General features: G+C 42.8%; 1 long non-coding RNA gene across 1 annotated transcript in view; it reads left to right on the forward strand.

Annotated features, from left to right (window-relative positions):
- Positions 1-14302, forward strand: part of LOC142140909 (uncharacterized) — a 53732-nt gene extending 39430 nt beyond the window's left edge. The window contains exon 3 of the long non-coding RNA XR_012688586.1: positions 13908-14302. This is a non-coding gene — a long non-coding RNA (uncharacterized LOC142140909). The remainder of the gene's footprint in view (positions 1-13907) is intronic.
- The last annotated feature ends 596 nt before the right edge of the window (positions 14303-14898 follow it).

Below are 14898 nucleotides of genomic sequence, written 5' to 3' on the forward strand. Positions count from 1 at the left end.
CCATTCTTCCAAAGCCACCTTCATAGCCAACAGTTCCTTGTCACCAATAGTATAGTTTTTCTCAGCCGGCAGTAGATTCCGGGAGTAAAAGGCACAGGGATGGAGCTTGTTCTGTACAAACGTTTGAGACCGTATAGTCCCTATACCGATATTGGAGGCGTCAACCTCAAGGAAAAAAGGAAGAGAAATGTTGGGTTTTTGAAGTATGGGAGCAGTGGAGAATGCTTCTTTGAGAAATTGGAAAGCCCGTAGAGCGTCAGGAGGCCATTGCTTGGTGTTAGAGCCTTTGCGAGTAACGGCAACTATGTGCGCAACGATGGTGGAGAACCCTTGAATGAAACGCCGATAATAGTTGGCAAAGCCCAAAAAGCGCTGGACCGATGGGTAGAGGCCATTGCAAGACAGCTCTCACTTTCACAGGGTCCATCTCAAGACCAAGGCTAGACACCAGGTAGCCCAGGAAGGGAATTTGTGGGAGTTCAAAGGAGCATTTCTCCAACTTACAGAATAGTTGGATCCTCTGGAGTCTAGAGAGTAGTTCTGCAACATGTTGTCTGTGAGAAGGGATGTCTTGAGAAAAAATCAAGATGTCATCCAGATAGACCACACAAACGTAGAGTAAGTCCCGAAAGATCTCGTTCACGAAACCTTGGAAGACAGCTGGGGCGTTACACAAACCAAACGGCATAAAAAGATATTCATAGTGTCCGTCCCGGGTGTTGAAGGCTGTGAGGCAAGTGAGGCTGATGCTACATGTGTATGTGATTTAAGTGTATAATATTAATAAGTGTTTTTTGTGAACGTTAGGACTCCATAGTAAATCTTTTGTGGTGGCAGAAAAGGTGTATTCATTGGTAAGTGAAAAAGGTGACTCCAGCCATAGCAGCTGTTTCAGATTTCTGTATCTGAGACAGGCTGGACGTCCCTGAAAAACTGGTGAAAAAAGCATAGGGATGCCTCATATGAAAGAAATGTTGCCTGCCCAAATGTAGACTATAGGATACTCTGCATTGGAATGGAACTGTCCCGGGCAGCTAGGAATCACAGACCCTGATCCTGACAATTTAGCTGTTACTCACCAAAGGGGCGGAGTCTAACGCAGTGGCTGGTCTTCTCCAGGGCCCCCCACAAGAGGCTATGGTTTTAGCAGCTTATGCTACGCAGGTTGCAGGCCTCTGGAGAGTGTGGCAGAATCAGCGGAATTCAGCAACACAGGTATGGTGGAGTGATGATCTGCGGACAATGGGGACAACACAAGGAGGGAGGTGCAAGCATCTGCGGACTGCAACCAGTTACAACTTGAAAGGTGGAAAGATGATCTGCGGATAGCAGGATTGAACACTAGGAGGTTGAAGCGATGGTCTGCGGACTGCAGGATATTAACACTGGAATGGTGGAGGTAGATCTGTGAACAGCAGGACAGAACGCCAGGAGGTTGTAGTGATGGTCTGCGGACTGCAGGATATTTCCACTGGAATGGAGGAGGTAGATCTGCGGACAGCAGGACAGGACGCCAGGAGGTTGTAGTGATGGTCCGCGGACTGCAGGATATTACCACTGGAGTGGTGTAGGTAGATCTGTCCGAAACGATTTCAGAGGGACATCCGTGAAGTCGAAAAATCTCTTTGATTAAATAGTCCACCAGGTTGGGGGAGAAGGGCAGGCCCACGAGAGGAACGAAATGGGCCATTTTGGAGAACCTGTCTGCGATTACCCAGATGGTGTTAAACCTTCTGCTGGGTAGATCAGTAACAAAATCTATGCTAATGTGTCCATGGCTTGAGAGGAATAGGCAGAGGTTGAAGAAGGTCAGCCGGAGTTAGATGGAAAGACTTGAATTGAGCGCAAATATCACGAACAGATACAAAATCCTTGATGTCACTTCAGATAGTAGGCCACAAATAACTTCGGGAAATGATCTCTAAGGTTTTCCAAATTCCAACATGGCCCGAAAAGTGAGAGGAGTGATATCAGGAAAGAATTCTATTTCGGAGCTGAGGAGCCACCAAGGTTTTGCCTAAGATGGAGTACTGGGAGTAGAGGCGGAAAATAGAACACAGCTAGGATCTAGAACTGGATACTCCCGTGGAGTTTCCGAGTCAGAGGTGGGACTGAAGGCTCAGGATAATGCATCTGCTTTTTTGTTTCAAGCAGGTTGGAAGGTGATAATAAGTTCAAAAAGTGAGAAGAACAGCGACCATCGCGCTTGCCGGGGGTTCATACATTGGGCAGAGTGCAGATAAAGTAAATGTATATGATCGGTAAAGATAGTAATAGGATGGCGTGCTCCCTCCAATAGGTATCTCCATTCTTCCAAAGCCACCTTCATAGCCAACAGTTCCTTGTCACCAATAGTATAGTTTTTCTCAGCCGGCAGTAGATTCCGGGAGTAAAAGGCACAGGGATGGAGCTTGTTCTGTACAAACGTTTGAGACCGTATAGTCCCTATACCGATATTGGAGGCGTCAACCTCAAGGAAAAAAGGAAGAGAAATGTTGGGTTTTTGAAGTATGGGAGCAGTGGAGAATGCTTCTTTGAGAAATTGGAAAGCCCGTAGAGCGTCAGGAGGCCATTGCTTGGTGTTAGAGCCTTTGCGAGTAACGGCAACTATGTGCGCAACGATGGTGGAGAACCCTTGAATGAAACGCCGATAATAGTTGGCAAAGCCCAAAAAGCGCTGGACCGATGGGTAGAGGCCATTGCAAGACAGCTCTCACTTTCTCAGGGTCCATCTCAAGACCAAGGCTAGACACCAGGTAGCCCAGGAAGGGAATTTGTGGGAGTTCAAAGGAGCATTTCTCCAACTTACAGAATAGTTGGATCCTCTGGAGTCTAGAGAGTAGTTCTGCAACATGTTGTCTGTGAGAAGGGATGTCTTGAGAAAAAATCAAGATGTCATCCAGATAGACCACACAAACGTAGAGTAAGTCCCGAAAGATCTCGTTCACGAAACCTTGGAAGACAGCTGGGGCGTTACACAAACCAAACGGCATAAAAAGATATTCATAGTGTCCGTCCCGGGTGTTGAAGGCTGTCTCCCACTCATCTCCAGTCTTGATCCTAATAAGATTGTATGCACCGCGAAGATCCAGTTTGGTGAAAATTTGGTCTCCCCTTATGCGATTAAATAGTTCCGTGATTAAGGGAATTGGGTAACTTTTCTTAATGGTTATGGCGTTGAGACCCCGGTAATCGATGCAGGGCCGTAATGTTCCGTCTTTCTTCTTAATGAAGAAGAACCCCGCTCCGGCTGGAGAAGAAGAGGATCTGATAAAACAACGCTGAAGATTCTCCTTAATGTAGTCAGACATAGCCTGGGTCTCAGGAAAGGAAAGTGGATATACTTGACCTCTAGGTGGAATCTTACCAGCCTGCAGGTCCAGGGGACAATCCCAAGCTCGATGGGGAGGAAGCCACTCCGAGTGCACTTTGTCAATTACATCAGCGACGGAAGAGTACTGGACAGGAAGACTGGGCGGAGGAAGCTTCCGAGACGTGCTAGTCAGTTTAAAAGGAAGAACTCGGGAATGGCATCTCTGGTGGCAAGCAGGCCCCCAAGATAGAACTTGAGGTGAACTCCAATCCATTTGTGGTGAGTGGAGCCAGGGAAGACCCAGAACATGAGAGCTGGTAGCAGAATGAAGAACCAAAAGGGAGATTTGTTCCCGATGCAATGCCCTACTTGGAGAGAGAGGGGAGTGGTGCGTTCAGTGATGATTCCATTGGGAATTCGTGATCCATCAATGGCTGTGATGACAGTGACAGGAAAGGAGCAAATCTTAGAGACCGAACAGATTGCAAAGGATTCCAAAGACCCCAGCCTGACCTCCCCAGAACAGGTTAGGGCCTCACATTTCCCGACCTCCTAGGGCAGGAGTTAAGCTTATGACCAGGATCGGCACAATAGATACATAATTTATTCTTCAAGTGACGCTCTCCCTCCTCAAACTTTAATCGTGATCGACCCATCTCCATGGGCTCCACCGGAGGAAGGGGGTGTTGAAAGCTGGGTGCCAGCCTGACAGGTTCTCTCACGGAACCTCAAGTCAACGCGGTTACACAAGGAAATTAAGGTATCCAGGGTGGATGGTAACTCCTGTCAGGCCAGAACGACTTTGATTTTGTCCAATAGTCCTTGAAGCAGTCACTAGAGTAGGGTTCAGGAAACTTTTTTACCTTTCACCCTTAAATATATTTAGATACACCGACGTTACCCCCTTGATTTGAAAGGAAGGAAATCATATATTATTATTTATTGGAATTCAAAATTTTATTGAATCTATTCAAAATTTCTTTGAAAAGTTCAACTTCAAAACTTCAGGTTTTGGAGAAATGATGTTGCTTCTTGCTTCATTTTTTATACGAGAGCATCAATAATGGGGCATTTTAATGTCAGAGCAATTTGGAAAGTCTTCAGCATCTAATCGATTTCTCTGCTTTGTTTTCATGTTCGTTAGAGTGGAAAATCCTTGTTCGCAAAGGTAGGTTGTTGCAAAAGGCAGCAACATTTTGACTGCCTCCTCATGTGCAATTTTGAATGCCTTTGCAGCTGTTAACATCCAAAAATATGACAGATCTGCTTTGATTTCAAATGCAATACATGCTTCATTATTGCATCGACGCTCAAGAAGTGCCTCTGCCAACCCTTGAGGCTCTTCTGGTACAGCAGCAATTTCACATTTAAAGGGGTCTACAATCCAACTGACAGCATGTGAATCGGCAGGAATTTTACCCCTAGGAATTTCATTTTTACCCCATTTGGGGTAATTTACCCCTGTTCCCTGACCACTGCACTAGAGTCTCATTATTCCACTGAAGTTCCGAGGATAAAGTGCGGAACTGGATCACATACTGCGCTACGGAGCGTGACCCCTGACATAGTCGAAGGAAGCTAGAGACGGCTGAGGTGACCCGACCGGGTTCATCGAATATTCTCCGGAATGTGGCCATGAAGGCAGCACTTTCATTTAATAGCGTATCGTCTCTTTCCCAATGGGGAGAGGCCCATGCCAGAGCCTGTCCGGAGAGAAATGATATAATATATGCCACCTTGGAACGATGAGGTTGGAGTTCGAAGTGGATGGAACATTGATTAAGGAAGCCCCGACAGGACTTTGGATCCCCACCAAATTTGGAGGGAGAGGGCAAATGTAAAGTAGAGGGAGCAGCCGCAGAGAGCTGCTCAGAGACCTGAGGAACCACAGGGGAGTTTTGTGCAGGGGGTGAAGCACAAGCTGCCCTTTGCAGGAAGTCCACCTGAGTAACCAGGGATTGGAAGCACTGTAATAATTGCCGCTGAATAGCATCCTGTTGTTCCACTCGAACGACCAGGTGTTGCAGTAGGTCTTTCGCTGAAGGTTCCGCGATGGGGTCCGTCATGGCCTGTTCTTACTGTCACGGGCAGCTAGGAATCACGGATCCTGATAATTTAGCCGTTACTCACCAAAGGCTCGGAATCTAACGCAGCGGCTGGTTTTCCCCAGGGACCCCCGTAAGAGGGTACGGTTTTAGCAGCTTCCGCTACACAGGTCATGACGCTCTGGAGAGTGTGGCGGGATCAGCGGAATTCAGCAACACAGGTGTGGTGGAGCGATGATCTCCGGTCAATGGGGAAAACACAAGTAGGGAGATGCAATAGTCTGGAAAGGTGGAAAGATGATCTGCGGATAGCAGAATTGAACACTAGGAGGTTGAAGTGATGGTCTGCGGACTGCAAGATATTATCACTGGAATGGTGGAGGTAGATCTGCGGACAGCAAGACAGAACGCCAGAAGGTTGTAGGGATGGTCTGAAGACTGCAGGATACTGCCACTGGAATGGTGGAGGTAGATCAGACAGCAGGACAGAACGCCAGGAGGTTGTATCCACAGCTAGTTCCAAAGGGAATGAGGATCAAGAACAGGCACTGAAGGTAGGAGGAATGTGCCTTAGGTAGAGGGAGGCAGTCAGAGGACCAATAGGGAAAGAGAGGAGGTGTTAAAGAAGAAGTCGGGTCTGCGCATGTGCAAACCGGGACCTAAGATGGTGCCCGACCGCGGAGGAGTGAGGACATGTTCATATTGTTTTATAAGCATTTTATAAATTGTTAAATGTAGTAGTCAGCTGTATAGAACAGTGCATTTCATATGATTTTTTCCAGCTACAAATGCACCTATGTACATTCCAGGCCATGTAATAACATCACTTGACCACAAGATGGCACAGCCAGACCTAATAACTATTTAACATAAATATTCTCCAGAAACATATGTGTCCTTCACCACTTTTGCAGCTTACGTTATATACACTGAATATCGTGTTATTTAACTTCTCTCATATTACAATATATCTAATATGTAAATGTACTCTGAATGGGCTACTCTTTAATATGGTAACTTTTAGCTTATAAGCAGAATTACAGTATAATGCGATAATATAACAATGTGATATGTTTAATGGCAGAACTACTGTAGTCGCAGGGGGGGGGGTCAGCAGTTTGGGGGTTTGTGTGCTCTGCCAAAGTCCCATGTACACAGGTGCAGAACATCGATCATTCATGGGCCCATTTGCCATACATTTTTTTCAAGCTGCTACTTTCCCTACTTTGCCATGTACCATTTAATCGGTTTATGTCTGCGCCTTGCTCCAGACTCACAAGTGTAGCACCTTATTGCATGGCTTGCTGTCCCTTCCTCTTTATTCTCATAGGATAGAGATGGGAGCCAGAAGCCGGCGGGAGGGTTGTTCCCCATGTCCGGGTACATCCTAAGGCAGCTCCTAGTCCCAGGGGATTGCAACTAATAGAATTAATTTGTGTGGGTGCAATTACAAAAGGCTAGAGGAGGTGCTGGAGATATGTACATCTTCTAGGGCTCCTGTGCACATGATCTGGGATTGGACATGCTGTGTGCCCTAGCTGGGTTACCTCTAGGTAAGTCGGGGGGATACAGAAAGGGCTGGTTGTAGAGCTCTAAATGTTGTAAACTTAATAGAACTTGATGTATATATTGTGAAGACTTAAGGAAACACTGCTTGTCTTCAGGACAGTGGCAGAACCTCTAACATATACAATACGTAGTCACCTTCAAAAAAAAACCTTCAATTTAATGCATATTCTAAAAACAAATGTAACAGTAAAAAGAATAAATTGAAAAGCCAATAAAAACAATTGACCAATACCAATGTACTAAAAAATGTCTGAGCCCAAGACCAGTGGTAAGTTCAAAAAAGTTCACTGTGGTACACAGCTACATATATCCAATCGGTCTCAAATTCCATTCACTTTTCTCATCCACGTTCTCCAAATTACTCATTAAACCGGAGCTGCGTATGTTGTGCCAGTCCCGCTATCCGTACTAAGCTGCGTGCGTTCCAGTCGCTTGGAACACATGAAAACTTCAGGTACGCTGGGTTGTGCGCACAACTTCCGGTGTAGTGACGTCACAATTTAGGGCCAATAGGATGAACTAAAGTGAACTTTTTTGAACTTACCACTGGTCTTGGACTCGGACATTTTTTAGTACATTGGTATTGGTCAATTGTTTTATTGGCTTTTTAATTTATTCTTTTACTGTTACATTTGGTTTTAGAATATGCATTAAATAGAAGTATTTTATGAAGGTGACTACGTATTGTATATGTTAGAAGTTGTGCTCTCTTTTTTTCAAGAATATACGTATTTATAAAGGGATCTGTAATGGGCAGCACCCTCATATATATATATATATATTGCATTGACTTACAAAGATATTCGTCTCACAATGTGTATTTAATTGGTGCAGCGGTTATTTTTCTGTTGTTTATGGAGGACAGTGGCAGGGCTATCAGTGACAGCCCAACAGTAGTACAATGAAAGGAATAAGGAGCAGGCTTAGCATGGATGGAAATAAGGGGCATACAATGATAAGTCTCAGGGACCATCATTGGTTATAACACTGACCAATGGCTCAATCTCATCATGAAGCCCCGCCCCCGCTATTCAATACCTTGATTACCTGTTAATTTATAGTAGGGGCGGGTCTATAGTGACGTAATGACATAGTCACGCCCCTCCTATTCTCTGTCACATGATCTGTACTCTGATCTTCCGGAGTACAGATTTAAAAAGTAGGCAAGTGTGGTGTTGTGTTGTGCCAGCATTAAACTACTCAATGAGCCTGATTCATTAATAGCAAAGCATAAAAAATGAGAAACTTTGCACCTGGCCAAAACCATGTTGCATTGGAGGGGGAGGTAAATTTAAAATGTGGAGACAGATTTATAGTTGGGGTAGGACATGTCCTAGATCAACTTTACATTTCTGTGTAATAATTAAGCTAACAAGTATCTGTGTGCTACATGAAAAAGCAGCCAGTATTTATCTTATGTGCAAAATAATAAACTTCTTTGCACCATTTGCATTGTAACATGGTTTGTCCTGGAGAACATTTACTCCTTTTTTTGCCTTGCTCTCCTTAATGACTCAGGCCCAATGTGTTTGAGTATGATAATGATCTCAAGAATGGTATTTGTATAAATTTAATTAGTAAAAAAGGAAAGCCCTCCAATAATTTCGGTACAGTAACTTGACCATATTGGATTGAAGTGTATATGAAGCAGACAGGGACTTTTTTCAAGATGAAAAGTTCAAAATGTTGACTTATTGTTAAGAAAATCACTTTATTCACATTACTGTTTAGGGATTTTTAGGATGGGGAGAGGGAGTGATGGAGGATCCATAATGTGTTGTTATACCCCCCATTCCCTTATTCCACCCCTGGATATATTACTAGCACACGTACCATGAGACATGTCCGGCAATAACTGATGACCCCTACTCTGTGATCCTCCATCCCAGGACCATTATATGCTCTACTAGCAGAAGGACGTATTACTTTTCCAGAATGACCAGTGCCAGTGGTTCCTTGTCATGGTCAGTCACAAAGTTCTATAACGGCATGTTTATTAATATGGAAGGAACATGACATATGGACGAGAAAACTAGATGATCATCATCACCGTTTATTTATATAGCGCCACTAATTACGCAGCGATTTACAGAGAACTCACTCACATCAGTCCCTGCCCCATTGGGGCTTACGGACTAGATTCCCTAACACACACATACACACACAGAGAGACAGACACATAGACTAGGGTCAATTTTGGTAGCAGCCAATTAACCTACCAATATGTTTTTGGAGTGTGGGAGGACCCTGGAGCACCCGGAGGAAACCCACGCAAACACGGGGAGAACATATAAACTCCACACAGATAAGACCATGGTCAGGAAATTAACTCATGACCCCAGCGCTGTGAGGCAGAAGTGCTAACCACTTAGCCACCGTGGTGCCCATAGATACACTTATTACTCCACAATAGGTGTCAAATCCTTGGTATAAGGTAAAATTTATAGGGTAAGGTGAGAGTTTCTGGCACCTCTGTCTATTCAGATAATTCAAGACCTCTTTCGGAGATATAAAGGCTGTGTGGCCTAAACAAACACTGAATGCCTCCTTATGTGCCTTCTCTATCCCTACAAGCTATTTAAGTAATCCCATTCGGCAAAGTGATAGCTTGTTTTTTCCACTTAAGTGCAAAACAAGACACTCAGGAGCCTAAACTGCACTGGTCAAGGGATGCCCCTGACCTGCCCAATTCCCAAAACTTCTGTAGACGCTTCCATCTTGGCCTGTACGTCTAGCCGCTTGCCCATAATAGAGGGAGCATTTGCCCCAACAGTAGGAAGATGATGTCACAAAAGACAATTTGCACTGTGCTTCTGCACTTTAGATAATTACTGCTATTAGGAATTAATAAAACATTCAAAAGTAATAGGGATACAAGTAGTAGTTGTTTTTTTAGTAAATATTACTGGGTAAATAGAATACATTGATACATTTTGGTGGGTATTTGGGTAAATTTCAACACAATTCAGTGTACTTAGCAAACGTTTACCACTGTAAGGGGGAATGCTATACCAAAATATTGGGAAACTCTGGACTAAATGGTTTATAATATGTGCTTCTGTTTCTGCAACCAGAACACAGTTTGCTGCGTCCGTTTCATCATGGATCCTACTGATTTGTTGTACTGGAGACGGACAGCAGAAGACAGATACGTTTATCATTGCAGATTCCTACTAGTACTTTCCTTCTCTTATGTGATACAAATAAAATCCTGAACTCGATCTCAGAAACTAAATAGCACGTTATAAAACTGAACATGTAAATCACTAAAACATTCTGATATTATAGTAAAAAGGCAAATAAACCAAAATTAATGTATTCTAATGTACAAAACAACCGATAAACAGGTGTATGAAATAATAATTATTATTATTGTGATTAATCATTTCAATTATCCTTTTTATGTAAATGTGTTAATTATTATTATTATTATTATCCTTTATTTGTTAGGCGCCACAAGGGTTCCGCAGCGTCGTACACTGCACAAACAGTAGACTATACAGGGTAAGACACAACTGAACAATAAACAATAAATACCAAAACATCAGAGGCTCCAGGCATGCTAATGCAGTAAGGACGGAGCAGAAGAACAGTTATGTATACAGGAGGGAAGAGGGCCCTGCTCAAATGAGCTTACATCCTAAGGGAGGGTGAACAAGACTCAGGCACAAAGGGAGTCAGTTGACGTATATGGGAGAGAGTAAGGGACCGGGAGGAGAGAGGGGATAATGGGTTAGGTGGAAGCATGGTAGGCTTTAAGGAACAGGTGGGTTTTAAGTGCCCGTTTGAAGGAACTTAGATTGGGAGACAGACGGATGGAGCGAGGGAGGTCGTTCCAGTGAAGGGGGGGCTGCACGGTAGAAGTCCTGGATTCTGGAGTGGGAAGAGGTGATTAGAGTGGAGGAGAGGCGACGGTCATTGGCCAAACGCAGGGAGCCGGCAGGAGTGTGAATGGAGAGGAGGTTAGAGATATAAGGGGCAGTAGACTGGGAAAAAGCCTTGTAAGTGGTGGTCAGGAGTTTGAAAAGGATTCTATAGGGGATGGGGAGCCAGTGTAGGGCACGTCAGAGAGGGGATGCGGAGGAGGAGCGTTATGTGTACATAACTTTATATAATATCTTGAACAATATAATTAGGTTTCCGATCATGATTATTTCCTGACCCCGGTGGCAGTGTTTTTCCTATTGCTGTCTATGGAAACATGTATGTTTTAGATTGACTAGATCAATTTCCTATGCTGCTCGCCTCAAAACACGGACATGCCTTTATTCACAATTCAAACCAGGCAGATGATACAGGGATTGGGGCCCACTGAAGATCCAAACTTGGCAGGAAAGGGTAGCAGATACACTCTCCTAGATAGTGTAACTAACCATTGATCGGAGAGGGTCTATTTTTCAAATAAAACCCTTACCCCAATTCCAGTTAATCCACGTACGTCCACTTAACCTCTAATTTATTGTTTTGCACATGGTCTCTTGCAACTTTTACAGCTTTCTCTTGCAGGGACTGATGTGAGTGAGTTCTCTGTATTGCGCTGCGGAATTAGTGGCGCTATATAAATAAATGGTAATAATAATAATAATAGATTTCTTATGTGCTTTTTAGCCATAAATTTCTATGATCAGGCAAAGCTGTACATTTTTTAAAAGTAAAAGTTGTGAACTTGACTCTGAAACACTTACTTTAAATCAGACAATTCTAACACCATTTTGGTTAACTTGGCTAGCTATAGTTTTAATTGGCCAGGCAGAGTAACTGCAATGTTAAATCCCGCTGTAGACCTATAATGGACTATTCAGCATCGATTTCAGCTAAGAAGGCTTTGAGGAGACCAGCGTGCACAGCCAGGTAAGGTCATATAGCTTATATTAATTTAAAGGTTTGTTTTTTTTATCAACTACGTACAGGACATTTATTCCTGACATCTACAAGTCTTCTTGAATTGATATCAAAGCAAACAGGCAAATCGTTCATAATTTCTGCAAACTATCACACAATTTACTGCAATTTATAGCTGATTAGGACATACTATCAATTAATATCAATTAATGTCCTTGTTTTGCAAATAGACCAGTGAGTTTTTCCTGCAGATATTGTAGTAGGCCCATGGGAGAGAAGGAATGAATAGCAGCCCAGTATTTAGCCATCCCCAGTCTGTGTCTCATTTCCTGCAGAACATATGTAAATGATCAGGTCAAGTTGAATTCTGATAAGAGAAATATTTCAACATTGTCTCCTCAGTGAAAGCTCCTGTTTACTTCCAGAGATAGCAGTGCACAGGCCAGATAAGACAGCAGTGACTTCCAGCTAATTGGTGCCATATAACAGTAAAATGGTGCTTACATGTAGGCACTAATAAGGTTTGAAAAGGATTACCGCAATTTATACAAAGTGACCAGAATCGTCATGGTGATGTATGTTTTGATTTAAACAATTATCATCATTTGTTTTTACTGCTTGACTGTCCTGCAGGATAAGAGGATTACTACCACAGTGTTTTGTAATGTACGTAACAGAGGTAGTAAAAAAAATTTGATGCTGCATGAAAAAAAAAGGAAACTGAATTTAAAAGAAAATATTAGATTATCTAATCTATTAGTGATTACACAATATTTGTCTTTTAAAGTTTACACCACTGGATCCCAAATTTTCTCAGTTCGAGGCACTCTTAGGCTCTCCATAATTTTGTCAAGGCACCCTTAAGCCAAAATAATTACCAAGTAGTGCCCCGTCTTGCTTATTACTGGCCCTGGCCGCGGCACCCCTGTGAGATCGCAGCGGCACCCCAGGGAGGAGATTTAAACCACTTGCTCTGTGTCTCTGCAACCAGTTTATTTGACACCTTCCTAGCTGCTTGAGTATCTAGGACAGGTTCAGTTCACATCATCTCACAGAGCTCTCTTCTGCAAGTGGTCAGCACAAAGTGCACTGGATCCACCCCGTCCAGCGTACATCTAGGTGTGAGCCTACTGTCTGCTCTTGGCAGACGCCTCTGCGACCTTGGCGCGCAGCTGCCTCTCCCAAGGTTTTCAGAGTAGCAGAAAAAATTGGAAGAGGTGTCACATCGAAGGCTAACCTCCCACTGCTTTATAACCACCGATTTTATTAAATACAACTTTTCTGGTTTTCCCCAAAAATGATAAGCCTCATTTATGACTTTAATTATTCATAAGAGTGGGCATAATTTGGCACTGATTTTATTACATCATTTATTTCATTCATTAATTTGATTTAACTCTGGGTTATTCATCAGGAACACATTGTTTTAATTTTTTTTGTGATAATGCTTCAAAAGCCTTTAATCCTTTGTTACTTGGCTTGCCCTGGCTGCACTCTCTTTGGGCTGGGATTTTGGACAAATCCTCTCTTGGGACTATTCCTGTTTCATTAGTTGTCTGGAAGAAGTTAAAACCATCTCATCCCTGCCGCTGTAGAAATTATTCCAAGACTGCCTTCCCTTTACCATCTATATGCAGATGTTCTGGAAATGAAAGGCTGATATACTTTACGGAGCTGATTCATTAAGGGATGTATCTGCAGATTTTGTGCATATGCTTCGCAAAATTGCTCTGTGCGTGGCCAGAACCGCTCATGCGCCAGTAAACGCAGCCACGTCAGATCCATCATCGTACGAAAAGGGCATTTATTTCAGCCTATGAATTTTGGGAGTGATTTGGGTGGGGAAGCGGTATTGCAAAGTTTTTCTACTGAATCTCATGCTCCAGCTACAGGACTAGTCTAAGCCCTGATTACTAGCGATGACAGTCTAGTATGCATGCTATAACATAGGTTTGCAATCAGGAGTAACTGTAAAAATGTATTTTATGTTCAGCAGACATTAAGAACATCCTAATAAATGTATTTCAAATATGTTAAAAAAAAGATAATTTTTTTAAACTGTTTTGTCATTGATGCCTGATGACATTAATTGAATCATTTTTTCTGTACGTTCTTTTGCTAATTTATATTCCACATAGGTATTGAAGGTATCCGGCACTGTCTTGTGCAGTAGAGCACAGCAGACCTACACCAGAATTCATCAGCGCACGTATCTTCAAATCTGCTCCTTGTTGAATTCGGGCGTGTGCAGACCCGAATTACGAAACAAACACTCAATATGCTCGCCTTGATGAATCAGGCCCTATGAGCCTTGCAATTGTGTCATTGGCTTGATACCTGGTACCGCTCTTACCAGATTATGGGTCTATCCATTGTCCATTCTAAAAACTCAAGCATTGTTTGAATACATTAAGACATTGATGTCGTCATCTACTGCTGGTGCAGGGTTCTTTTTTGTTGGCAAAGAAGACCACACTCTCAGGCCCTCAGCTTATTATTGTACTTTTATCATTAAAAAATCTCTATCCCATTTCCCTGATTTCTGAACTTTTTGATTGGATCCAAGGTGTCTCTCTCCATTTACACCAAGCTGAAAATTCTTGGAACCTAAAACCTAATTCCTATAAAGACTACCACAACTTCATCAATGATATATTTTCTACCAGTAGGTTATTGTATACGACATTTTATTATATACACCAGTTTGTTTGCATATTGGGATCACATAAACTGTTTAATGTGTTAATATTCTCTATGATAAACTATAAAAACATATTTGTTGAACAGTTCCAAGTGTAACTCTAAGTGTAATACTGTTAGATCATCTGGACAAAATGGTACAATAGACAAATATTATTATTATTATCGTAGATTAGTAAGGCGCCACAGTGCTCTGCAGCGCCGTACAGTAGGGAAGACAGGCAATATATATAACAGAGACATACAAGGTAGACAAAATAAACATGGACATGAAAACAAAGGGTATGAAGGACCCTGCTCATTAGAGAGCTTACATTCTAAGTGGAAGAGGGCACAGTTGACACAAGAGGAGTAAATGTTTCAGAGTGGAAATTGGGATAGTTGTGAGGGTGCATTATTGTGAATAGTGTTATCGAGGATAAGGTCACC

The sequence above is a fragment of the Mixophyes fleayi genome, chromosome 2 (genome assembly GCF_038048845.1).
Source record: "Mixophyes fleayi isolate aMixFle1 chromosome 2, aMixFle1.hap1, whole genome shotgun sequence".
Lineage (NCBI taxonomy): Eukaryota > Metazoa > Chordata > Amphibia > Anura > Limnodynastidae > Mixophyes > Mixophyes fleayi.